The sequence below is a fragment of the Lissotriton helveticus genome, chromosome 2_1, assembly GCF_964261635.1.
Source record: "Lissotriton helveticus chromosome 2_1, aLisHel1.1, whole genome shotgun sequence".
Taxonomy (NCBI): domain Eukaryota; kingdom Metazoa; phylum Chordata; class Amphibia; order Caudata; family Salamandridae; genus Lissotriton; species Lissotriton helveticus.
In genome coordinates, this window is record NC_136059.1 from 2,043,340,746 (window position 1) to 2,043,354,034 (window position 13,289).

Below are 13,289 nucleotides of genomic sequence, written 5' to 3' on the forward strand. Positions count from 1 at the left end.
GTGTGGAGCAGGGGGCGGGGCAGCGAAAGGGCAGCGGAAGTGTTCTGGTGTCCTCCCCGGTGGGGGCTGCATGATCGGCAGTCCACGGGGGGAGCGCCAGCGCTTCCCCCGTGGGTGGGTGCCAGGGCAGCCGGGAGCCGTTGTGAGCACATGCCCACTGTGTCTCAGGACGTCTCCCGGCCGTCCTGAGCACCAAAAGAGTTAATACTACCTCAAATAGATACACATTGTGCCTTGGAGGTGACGTCCCCGTGGTGCACTCAACTCGACTTTATGTGATTCTGAATCTCTCTGTTGCCTCATTGTCAATAGAGTATTGGCATTTTGGTTTCTTTCACAGTTATATATCTGAAAGTACGCCAGTCTGCAAAAGCTATTTTAGATTCTCATCTGTGGACAAAATTGCACAGTTAAAGTTTCTATTTCCCCCTTTTTTTTAAGGGAGGCTGAAAGAATGAATATGTTCTCGAAAAACTAATTTGTGCTGCTGCTATCGACTGAAGCATTGTTACGGTTAGATTGTGCTAAAGCGAGAGCAGCGCTATGACAAATGCAATTCCAAATTCCTACAGTTCCCATTGTGGGACCCTGTGGATGCATTCTGTATTGACTGATACAGACAATGTCATGGTTTAATATGATAACCTGTTCAGCATTCAGAAGGACTTTAGTAGCAAAGAATCTGTTGTTATGTTTCACCTGGCGTAGGAAGCTGGCTCTCTATAAATTGCACAAAATTGAAGCACACTGCAGAGAGACCAGTGATTCCCCAATAAGTATGCAAAGGAAAAGTAGATAATTCTAATGCTCTTTTTGTGTGTAGTGAGGGTGAGCCATTAGGCTCATTGAATATTTCTTCTCACAAACACACACAGGCAATAAATGAGACGGACACTCAAGAATAAAGCAGAGACCAGTTTGTAAAAATTAGGACAATTGTTATGTATTTTAAAGGACAAGAACATTGTTCTTAGTTAAGTACTTTTTGAGTTATGATTTTTGAAGACTTCGGAAAATGTATTACATTTGTGCAGAATTGCGCACCATTGGAATCACTGGCAAGAAATAGAAAACTGCATATAAAATCCGGCAATGCTTTCACAAAGTTCACCTTCTTGTTGTAGGTTAATGTTGGGACCAGATCCAAATTTCCAGCAGGAGTAGTTCGGGAGTGTCCCGAATTAGGAGGGAGCAGAGTGCTGAGGGTCTATGAAACTGGTGCGCAACGATGAAGGGGGCCTTTTGAAAATGCACTGCACACATAGATTAACAGGTAAGTTCAGTGGGTCTCCTTGGAGGCAGAAGGTTGCAAGGGCCTATGGACCATAGGAGTAGAGCTGGTTGGTCAGTGCTGGGGCCAGTGGAACAAAGCGAACAGGTCAGCCTGGCATTGTGCATCTCCGGGGTCCTCACGCTCAGGATCAGGCAGCTTGGAAAGGTGATCTCGGGACAGCTGGGCCATTTAGCAAGATATCTCAGGTGTCTTGACATCACTTGATGGGTGTTTACTTTTGCTGCTTTGGAAGTCCGGTGTGAACTCATTTTCTTGGTTTTTACCATTGGGGGTTCAATACCCTGGGTATTGGTACGCTGTGGCTCCAGTAGGTCTTAGGAACTCCAAACTTGCTGGAGAGACAGATCTGACTCTTAGGAACTGTTGTACTTCTTCTTGTTTCTGTGCTGCCTCAAGGGCTTCAGGGAGCAGCACACAGACAAATCGGACTTCATAGGATTGGTGCCTGCATTGTGCAGGGGAGTAATACCTTCCCTTCAAGGGAGCTTCTCAGCAATTTCTCACAAGCTGGAGGTGCTCCTGGGTTCTTGGAGTCCTTGTAGGTTTTAAAACAACACAGCAACAGTGGTTGCTGAGCCCTTCTTGCAGCTGGCAAGGTTTGGTGCCTGTTCTTATTGCAGCAGGGCTTCTATTCTTGTGCAGCAGGTCTTCTTTGTCCTGGTCATCTTTGGTCAAATGAATCTGAGGTTCAGGTCGTGGGGAGCCACCTAAATACTGAATTTAAGGATGTTACAATGAGAGACAGATACTAGCCAATGGGCTATCTACTTTTATTGTGTCTACACCCTTTAGTGTATACTTTTTGTAAGAAGAGGCTTTGCCCTAGCTCTGACTGAAAGTTTTCCAACATCTCAAAATGGTGGAATTTTTGGATAGGGATTCGCCTCGCCTGCCGTACCTTAGGGGTGGTACAGGCTGAGGGGGGACCCCCTCCTCATCTAAGTAACTTTCCCAGCCCTCCTCTAGACAAAAATGGATGAGGAAAGGAGCTTGGCCTCCTCCACTATCTGGAGGTTCTTGGGTAGGGTTTTAAAAGTGGTATTTTCTTTAAAGCTTCCCACCTAGGCAGGCCATCCTGTCCTGGAGGAGGTGTGAAACACTCCTGCCCAGAAACAGTATTGTTTCTGTCCTCTGAGAGCACTGGTTTTCACCCAGTGAGTTCAGAAATATGTCTGGCAGTGTCAGGCTGGTGAAAACTGGCCAGATACCCCAATAGTGTTTACTTAAGTTTCGGGAGACCCTTTAAAAGGTTCTCCTGTGGGAATTTATTATTAAATCCACCACTGGCGTCAGTGATGGGTTACTAAGAAAGGATGTTTGGTACCAAACATCTTAGAAACAGTGAAGCCATCATGAAGCTAGGAAACTCGTCTTCACAAATGTCCAGCCCATGTCTCTTTATGGCTTGCATGTTCACTTACAACATCATAGAATCGACTGGACATTGTAGGGGCATATCTACTCATGAAGATATGACCACACATAGGGTATAGTGCACCCTGCCTTAGGGCTAAAAGCCTGCAGTAGGGGTGATTTACCTACATCCTATGCAGTGTAGGGCTGTCATGGCACACAGGTTCATGTTGACTCTTTGGATTTTCCTGCACCAAGACATGCAGCCTGCAATGCCAAAATGCATAGCCTTGGTGATGGGACAATCGGGTAGCACAACCATTGCTGCAGCCCCAGAGCACCATTTTCAGTACACATGCCCTAGGTACCAGGGATACCACTTACTAGGGACTTACAGGGGTAACGGAAGTTGTGCCAATTGTGGTATAGGTTTAGGGAATGAACACTGGTACTGGTATTTTGAGTTGCATCAAAAGCTAGGCAAAAAGAAGGAGGGTTACTGCATCCACACCCAGTTTCTCACACCTGGTGAGAGATTAAGTGATATATTAGTGAATATATAGTTTTGAAAAATATTCATTTGTCATAAATGCATCCAGTGTGTTGCCTATTATTTTTGCAACATTAACAAACCTTCAGCAAACTTTGTAACATTCAGGATTTTTGCAGCTCCAACTATGGTAACTATTGTGCCAACATTTTAGAAGTTTAAAGCAGGGATCAATGTTACACTAGTTTTATAAAGCTTATATCTGGGTATAATTTCCTACAATTCTCTTAATAAAAGCCTAGTTTTAGTATATGTTTTTTGGGGGGAAAGTGAGAATGTTTTTCCCATCACTTATGGCACAAAGCATTTTTTGTATACTGAAATATTAAGAGGTAGAGCTGATAATGATTACTCCATTGACTTCAACTGGTGACAAAAAGAAAAGTAAACTTTACACTTTTCCATATGGCTGGGATATTTGTTTTTAAATGGTGCCGGTGACTGCAAATCAACACTGGTTGTATGTGAGGTCCCAGATGTCTTCTTGCTTTCTGATTCCCATTACAACTATGGAGCTATTTACCCTTCCTCTTCACTTGAAACTTGTAACATATCACCCACCATTATTACTAGACTACAGAGCATCATTGTGGCACCATATAAAATCTCTAAATAATTAAATAAACTGTCCAGGCATAAGTTTACATTTGCAGCTTACTACTGGTACTAATCAAACAAATACACAAGGCTGTACTGTTTGAAAGTCACCCTATTGCCCTATCAACCCCCCCCCCTTCATTTTTGCTGAATGATACTGGTGTTAAATGACTCTGGCTGTACCCTGGGCTCTGCTAATCAGGCCCAGGGCCAATGCTATGTGTAAGAAGGTACATGTAGTAGGGTACACTTTCAATTGCCAAAGATAGATCCTATACGTCCCTAGTACATAATTGGGCCAGAGGTTGCAATACAACTATTAGTCCCTAGCAAAGCAGATGTCCTGCACTAGCATGTGTGTGCTGCTGTGTGCTTGTGGTCCTTTTAAAGGCAGACCAGCCTTGCCACCTGTCACTAAAAGTAAAGTCTCACAATTGATATTGACAGACCCTATAAGTCCCTAGTATATCATAGGGCTATGGGGTTCAATCTACTGATAAGCCTCTAATATGAAACAGGGCATGGAAGTTTAGAGGCCAACAGATTTCCTGCACTTGCATGTGTACACTGGTGAGTGCCTGCTTACATTTTAGAGGCAGCCTAGCATTACAGACTGTGTTTAAAAGTACAAATCTGTGCAAACTCGACTTTGATGGTTTTGACACTTTAAAAGTGATAATGTAACTTATTTGTACATATTAGGGAGTACTATAAGCAGGAGCCTTATAAATGATGTTTTATATGTACTCGTAAGGGAAAAACAGCCCATTTTTTTGTTCCCCATTGTAGATACTTAGCTCTATAGGCTAACATTACCAAATTGTATTTAGTTGTAAAAATGCTTGCAAAGTGTTTAAAAATATCATTCAAGGACTTAAGAGAGTGGTGTTGATAAATGTGACAACTTGCCACCGTTTGAATGTTTTATAACTTTTACAGAATAGAAGTTATGGAACTTTCTGTTCTGTAAACCTAAATTCAGCTTTCTAGTGGTCTCTGCTAATTGGTCATCCTTAACTGACATAGCCAGGCTGCTTTGATTAGGTGATAATGAGGTCCTGCAGAAGGCGCTTGGTGAATCAAACTGAGCTCAACGTGAGAGGCAATCAGTAAGGAATGGCAGACGTACTTATCCCCACATCCTGTGCTCCAGCCAGGTTTAGAACTGGAGTTTGCAGAAGTCAGGTAGAGGAGAGCTAATAGAAATGAGCCATACTGTGAGTTGGTTTAGCTAGCTTTTACTCCTCTGGCGAGAAATCATCAATGTTGGCTTTTGGAAGTGCAGTGCTTTTTGGGACAAGAAGATGCCACACTTTGGAGGAAGTTGTCATGATTTCGGGTCGCACCCAGCATGTCATTGGATGGAGGTGCCGCTCTACTTGTCGCCAAAGAACATTTAATAAATATCTGAGAACTGCAAAGTCTCTCAGTTTTGCGGCCTGAAAATAAAAGGAAAATAAGCATTGCCCTGCTGGAATCTGGACTTGCACCCACTGGCATGCACTCAGACTGACTGTGCCTGCTGCAAAAACTGGTACTACAGCCCTGGGGACTGTGCCCTGCTTCAAGAACGATTAAGGAGAACTTCCTGAAAGCTACAAGTTAACAGAGCCCGCCTGCATCATCTCCACCAAGAGTCCCCATCCTGGAGTGTGTCCAGTGGACTTTTAAGAATTTGGCTAAGTGTATTGTGGGAATTGTGGTCCAAACGTCCCAGAGACCATATAGGAGATCCCATACGTTTGAATTGGTGATGGGAACACTTTGAACCTACATGGAGACCTTCAGGAAACACCTCCTGATGTTTGGAGAACTTTTCTGAAAAAGCTCCATGAAGTGACCAACCCGACTTCGAGAGTCAAGCTGACTAGCTTCAACCACAAACTGGCCAGAATTTCAGGTTCATCCCACTGAAACCTCGGGAGCTGTAGATTTCCAAGATTTGTCTGGGGCCTCACAGAAAGAGTGAAGGTAAAATGGTGACCAGTCAAACGTGACCAGAGGTTCCAGAATGGCACTATATATGTTTAAGCACTATAAAGCGGTTAATCTTTAAAACTTCATATCTCTGGTTCCCTAGAGTGGAGGTTTGTAATTTTGGTGTTTATTTGTTCATAAAAATACTTCCTATTTTTATGAATTGGTGTGGGTATCTTAATTATTTGCAGTATTGGTGTTTTTAAATGCTTGACACTGCTAACTCCTAGGTAGGTCTGACTGCTTGTTGTCAGCTGCCCAAGGTTTAGCAAGGAGCTAATTTACTGAGACCTTTACAGGACCCTATTCCATGTTGGTGGCCTTATTACTAGTGGTAGGTGGATATATACCCATACCAATAACCTACATTCTAGCGCACACCATCTACTAAAGAAATTGGTACGAGCTATGCAGCCTACACAAGCTGAAATACAATCTGCTTAGTATTTTCCTACTCTGGGTACAGATTAATGTCAGTAGTGAAGCAGCTGTTGTTGCTATGTAACTCAAGATTTTATTTAGGATGTGTGTAGGCACTGCCATGTAAGATATCACATAGAATAATCCTTGGGGTGCTAAATGTAATGTTGCAAGAGATGTCAATGCCATTGCACATCATAATAGTGTTACATGAATTTCAAAAGATACAATCGTCACTAATTCAGGAGAAAAGTAGCAGGTACTCTCTGTATAGTACCCTAATGTACATGGCTTTTAGTCGAGAAAATTGAGAACCACTTCTCTACAAGGAGATTTTAAAACAGGTTGCACAAAACCAGTGTAATCCCAGAGTCAAAGTTGTATGTGAGGCGATGTTCAATTTGAGTTGAGGTAGTTCAACCCCTCCATCACCCAGTTGGGGATATAAAATGCAATAGAAGCATGACTATTTAGATTTTCACTATTGTTAGTTTAATTTGATAACTTTTTGTGTAAGTACTGGAAGAATTGTGTGCCGTACCGCAATATACACTGTACTGTATTCAAAACTGTGCACAAGGACATAGTTTAAAATGAATATATGATGGTATAACGCAAACAATTACAATGCATGCTTCTTTTTAAAACACGATTTTTACATCGCAACTACTATTATATTGCATGATTTTACAACGCATGCCATTACAACGCACTTTTCGAAACTACCATTACAACGCACACCATTACAATGCATACCATTACAACGCATACCATTACAACACATATTACTTCTAGGGCAACAATTACTATTCCCACTCCAGTGAGTGCAACAGTAGGGTAAGTGTTGGATAGTATAGGGGTAAAAATTACTATGCCGATGTACCACAAAGCCCACACCCATGATAAAATTAAAACATCTCTATTACTTACCTTATAATGCATTGTAATGGCATGCATTGTAATGGTATGCGTTGTAATCACATGCATTTGCAGTGACATGTGTCGTAATGGTATGTGTTGTAATGGCATGCAATGTAAAGACAGTTGCGTTGTAGCAGCTGCGTTGTAAAAGCAGTGCGATGTAATGACAGCATTGTAATGGATGTTTACCGTTTGAAATAGATTAATATTCTGAGATCTTGTTGCATTCCTCCTCTCCTTGAATCATTTTGAGTCACGCCAATGCTAGTTAAATTGGCCCAAAGTGTGTAACGAATCTGAAAATTTGAATGATTCATAATTAGGGCTGGGCGTAGTTTGAGAAGTAGCACTATGCTAAGCTACGCAAAGTGCACTTCGCACTACGCAAGTTACGTGTTGCACTACCCGAACTGCGTAGTACCCTGTTTGCACTGTGCAAGATGCTGTTTTCAATCATTGCACAGTGTGGACAATCATACGGCACTGTGCAATAATTAAAAACGTCATCTTGCACAGTGCGAGCTGTAGTTTTCTGCCGCTCGAGTAGATTTTTACTCGAGCAGCAGCTTTCTCAACACGGACGGGTAGTTTCTCATCGCGAGCGGCCGCGAGCATATGCGACCACTCGCAATGTGTAACCTGACCTCCCCGCATTGAGAATCTTGCCGGGAGGTTCATTTTTCAGGCTCGCGGTCGGCAACTTGATGTTGCTGATCGCGAACAAGGAAAAAGTCTTGCCGGGATGTCATTTTGCTTGCTCGCGGTCGACAACTTGACGTTGAGGACTGCGAGCAAGCAAAAAATGACCGCTGTACTACACTACGCGTGTTTGCACTGTGATACGTGCAGGTCGCATAGTGCAAAGTAGAGCAAACTTCGCAAACTACGCGAGTGTAGCGTAGTGCTTTGCCCAGGATTATTCATAATGGAAGTCTATTCAAGTGATGTACCGCTCCATGGATCCAAGTTAGATTCAGCACAGGTTGTATACAACAATAATGTTGCATAGGTAAGCCTTTATGATGTCTTCTAAAGGCATTTCAGTAACTTGAATGAATTTCTTTTCACAGAGAGAACAAAATGAGAGCTGAAAAGTAGATATTATATATTTCCTTCATTGTCAGTAAATTACAAAATGTGAATGCAAAATGTGCTGTTTTCAATGGAGGTGAAATTAGTAGTTCATGAAGATCCGCAAGTGCCTCATGTGAAAGTAGTTTTAATTGATGTGCGAGGAAAGACACTTGGTTTATATGTGTACTGAGGCCCCTGTAATAATCTCATGTTTTTACGAGACTCATATTATATTTTATATATTTAAAAAAATATATATTTTTTTCAATTCAATCCAAAACAAGTGACAATAAACAATTATTACACATGCATAAACCCCACAGCAATTTGACAATATGCTGGGCCACCCAAAAAAAAGGCATGCATAGCAACATAACAGAGTATACAAAAGCATTGCATTGCAGCTTGGCCCTCTCAGCTCATATGCTCTATCATAGGCATCCATATATCATTCCCCAATTTTTGCCTTTTCCCTGATTTCAAACAATAAAGGCTATATTCCACATTGTAATTATTATAGAATTTATCTTGCAACATTTCAAACGATGAGGCATCCTGTTGCAACCAAGCTGATGCAACACAAAGCTGTGCTCCCGCCACTGCTATAAATATAAGATATCTAAATGGATAGCTTGGTTGGCCCTGTTTGTGGGCATCACCAACCCATGTTAGCATTACATCCGCTGTTATATAAACTTCAACCTGTAATTTCAGTCAAAAACTCCCCAATTTGTCCCCACCATTGCCTTAAGCATGAACCATCAAAAAAATATGCATGATATCTGCCCTCTCTGAAGTGCATTGAAAACATTTCACATCATTTGAACGACCCCAGTTCATCATCCTAACCGGCGTGTAATGCAAGTTAAAAAGTGACTTAAAATGTTGAGCTTTCAGATGGTCTGATAGCAAGATTTTCCCCGCAATATCAATTGATTTCAGCAAATAAGCACCATCCTGTCCTAACCGTATACTCCATTTCCAGTCTTGGATTTTCAAATCATCCTGCTGAGTGTCCATTAATATACCATACATTACCTCAATTTTCGCCCCTCGTTTAATTGCCTCCACAAATGGACTACTTTCCATCCCAACCGATTTATGATGTTTGCACAAATAGTCCTGAATTTGTAAACAATTTAAAAAATCATTTTTTTGCAGACTATATCTACCAGTAAAGTCTAAAAATGACACGAGTATTCCATCCTCATATAAGTCTCCAACTGCCCTTAGCCCATTAACCATCCATCTCTCTAATCTTGACTCCCAAAATATAACAGGTAATACAAGCAGTGAGTTAATTGGTGTATACAAACAAACCCCCGGGATTGATAATCTCTTGCGTACAATCTTCCAGACCTTATATACTGCCAACACAACTTTAACGCGTGTCTTTTTATTACTTAGCTCCAAGACTTTAAATATAGAATTTCTAGCAGCTGAACCCGGTAACATCTGATATATTGATGGTGTATCCGCCGATACGGCCACTTCCTCCCCTGTTGGCAATATCCGCATATTTTGAAGTAGAAATACATAATAATAAAACTTGAAATTGGGCACAGCTCATCCCCCCATCTCATGGTAACATCATAAACTTGAAGGCCTGAATTGTAGTTTTGTAATTGTGCTCTAGTCAGCTCTAGAGGGAACGCCCTAAAGTAGTACATAACTTTGGCAAGAATACTCATCTTGAGCACATTGCATCTCCCCACCAGTGAGAGATGCAAGCACTCCAACTGATCCAATTGTTGTTGAATCCCTGAGACTATACCTCCCCAGTTAACTTCTATTAATTACTGCAGTGACATCCTGATTTTAATACCCAAATACAGGGTTTCCTCAGTTACCCGAACATCTCCCGGGCAGGCCACTTGATTACAAATATTTTGAGTTTTCGTTGGGTTTAATTTATACCTTGACACCTCCCCAAATATACTGGCCAAGCGTTCTATCTCTACAGCAGCCTGCTCTGGGTCTACCGTTGCCATTGCAACGCCGTCTGCATTAGCTAAAACTCGCACCTGGTATTGCCTACAAGTCATGGAGGTGTCTAATTGCTCTTTTCCAGCATTGCTTAAAACGGCTCTATATATAGGGCAACTAAAAGAGGGGAGCAGGGACAGCCCGGCCTTGTTCCCCTACTAATATAAACAGGCTCCGAATCCTTGCCCATTACACGGATCCGAGCACGCAGTGATTTATACATGATCACAAGACTCATATTAAAGGAATGTGTCAACAGTGCATCTCTGGAAGGAAACGTTCGTAATCTGAGGCACACCGAGATGGCATGTACCATGAACGGGCTCGTGACATGACGGTATTTTCTACATAGGTGATCACAAAAGTTAATGGGTCAGTGTTTCAAGGCTAGAACGTTTGCAGTGCTCATGATCTACGTTTCTTATGTATTTGAAATGATTTAAATGTATTAATGTGCTTTTTTAAGAGTGTCATATAGATCCCAACCGTTGGGGCTAATGTTTCCGCAGTAAACAATGTTATTATTCGAGACACAAATGAGATGGGGATGTTCTATTAGCTTGCATGTTTCGACCCTGAATTTATTTTTTGTTATTTCAAAGTTGCTTAAAACAATTGTAATTGAGACTTTATTAAGGCGCAGAATACATTGTAAAGAGTGCTCAAGTAGTTTAGTTTGGCAGCACACAAAAGTCCTCCTCGAATATGTATCGCTTTACACAAGCACAGATGAAACTTTTGTAGTTATTTCACTTCCTCCAGTCTCCATATTTTAAATCAGTACTTCTTTCTTAAACGTCCAAGCACATAACAGAGAATTCTTCTGTAATACAAAACGTTGCTTTCAATCAAATATTTTTTTTCTAGAAGTATCTGATGATCAAAGAAAGAATCACTGGTGTTCTGAACGTAGCAGTGTGGACACACTGTAAAATAGGTATAAGGCTGAATCGTGGCCCATTCACTTTCTGATAATGCAATAAGAAACCAAGGTTCTTCTTTGATAGCTCGAAACTACTGAATTATTGAGGAAAGCACGTTTTCTTTGCTGTGGTGATTAGTGGTGCAACCCAGACTACGGTGGCAAGCAGTGATTCTAAAGACCCTATATATACGTCCAACTACTAGATCATCTTTTGGTGCCAAATGGGATTCCGGGCAAACCCCATTACTTGTGTGCTTGGACACTTTCCTTTTGAGGCTTGATGACCGCCGATGATGAGAACAGGGCAACTCTGGTGAGTACCAGCCAGATATCCGGATGGTGGTGCGCCCGTGAGGGGTCATCTCGCCTTTTCACACTTTTTTAGGCACAGTACGAACATTAATTGTTGATTCTTTGTCTGACTGTCAATATGGGATGCTGGTGAAATCTATTAAATTGGCCTATAAAGAGTGTACTTTCCACCCCTACTAGCATCTAAGTGCGGGGAGATAAAATAAAGGATCATATTTGATTATATGTATACTTTTTGAAAGAATACAATAGGCCTATTCAGGACCTGGTCATTTATGTTGAATTGACTTATTGAGTGGAGGGCGACCAGGCTTCCTTTTCCCTCTGTGCTCCTTTTGTTCTATTAATATATCGACCACCGGGCCCTTATGGGGAGTTTCTAGAAGAGCTACCTGATGCGATGGCCAGGCTACTACTTAAAAAAACTCATATTACTATGAGGAGACTTGAATCTTCACATGGATCAAAGCCATCCAAGTGTCAAGAGACTACTACCAGACTTAGAAAATATACAACTGATTCAGCTGGTAGAAACAGTTACACATACTAAAGGCCACACCTTGGATGTGATAATTTCCAATGACCCTGAGTTCAAAGTAGCCTCCCTATTCCAGTGCCTTGGTCGGACCATCATTTTATTCCTTTTATGGTACGAAAGTCAGGAATGGAGCACAGAGACACTGCATTTAAGAACTCAGTAATGAAAAGACGCTGGGATAAGTTCAATCCAGGCGCTTGAGGGGACATCTTAACAAACACTGTAAATTTACAATTAGAGACACCAGGATGAGCCGAAGAAGGCTACTCACAGTGGGAATCCTGGATCACGCACTCTAGACATAGTTGCACCTGAGGCTATCCACAAGCACAGAATCGGATCCAGAGCAGAAGGATGGTTTAGTTTCCAGTTATTGGAGCAAAAAAAAAGAGTGTAAAAAAATCGAAAGAGAGTGGAGAAAGAGTTATGATCCCCAATTCAAATCAAAGTATAAATCAACTATTAGAAAGTATCGCATTAACATTAAAATGAGTCAAACTAAATTCTTTGAGGAGAAAATCAGGGGGGAACTTAATTCGGCAAGGAAACTGTTCTCAATAATCAAAACCCTTCCCAATCCATCCATCGATATGGGTTAATCCAAAACTTCAGAGAAGGGGTGTAATAATCTAGCCTCATACTTCCTCTCGAAGGTGACAGATATTTATAGCTGCTTCCAAACGGATGATGACCACATAATAAAGGGGGAGGAAGAACATATAGTAACCTCACAACAGGTTATTACCAATTTCCCAAAGATGGAACAGAAGGATCTAGAAATCTTACTAGACTCTGTGAAGTGTGGTTCACCTCTGGATCCAGTACCTCCACATACTCTCAAAACAGTAGCGCCCATTACTGCACTCGTTTTAATCAAAATCATGAATCAATCACTAGAAACAGGCACAGTCCCATCGGCCTGGAAACATGCGGTGATAAAACCGCTGTTAAAAAAAGCAAATGTAGATCAATCAAAACCAGAGAACTATTGACCTATCTCCTTGCTACCATATATTGGTAAGCTATTGGAAAAGTATGTCAATAAGAATTTGTCTGAATTCTTAGAGGCCAATCACTGCTTCCACCACACACAGATGGGATTCAGGGCACAACACAGTACAGAAACGGCCTTGCTTTTATTAGAGGAGTAGTTAAAACAGTCACTCGACATAGGAAAACCGGCCACATTGCTCTTATTAGATTTGAGCGGTGGATCATCGTATATTGTGCAGAAGGCTCTCAGACAATGTAACAATCTAGCCTCATACTTCCTCTCGAAGTTGACAGATATTTATAGCTGCTTCCAAACGGATGATGACCACATAATAAAGAGGGAGGAAGA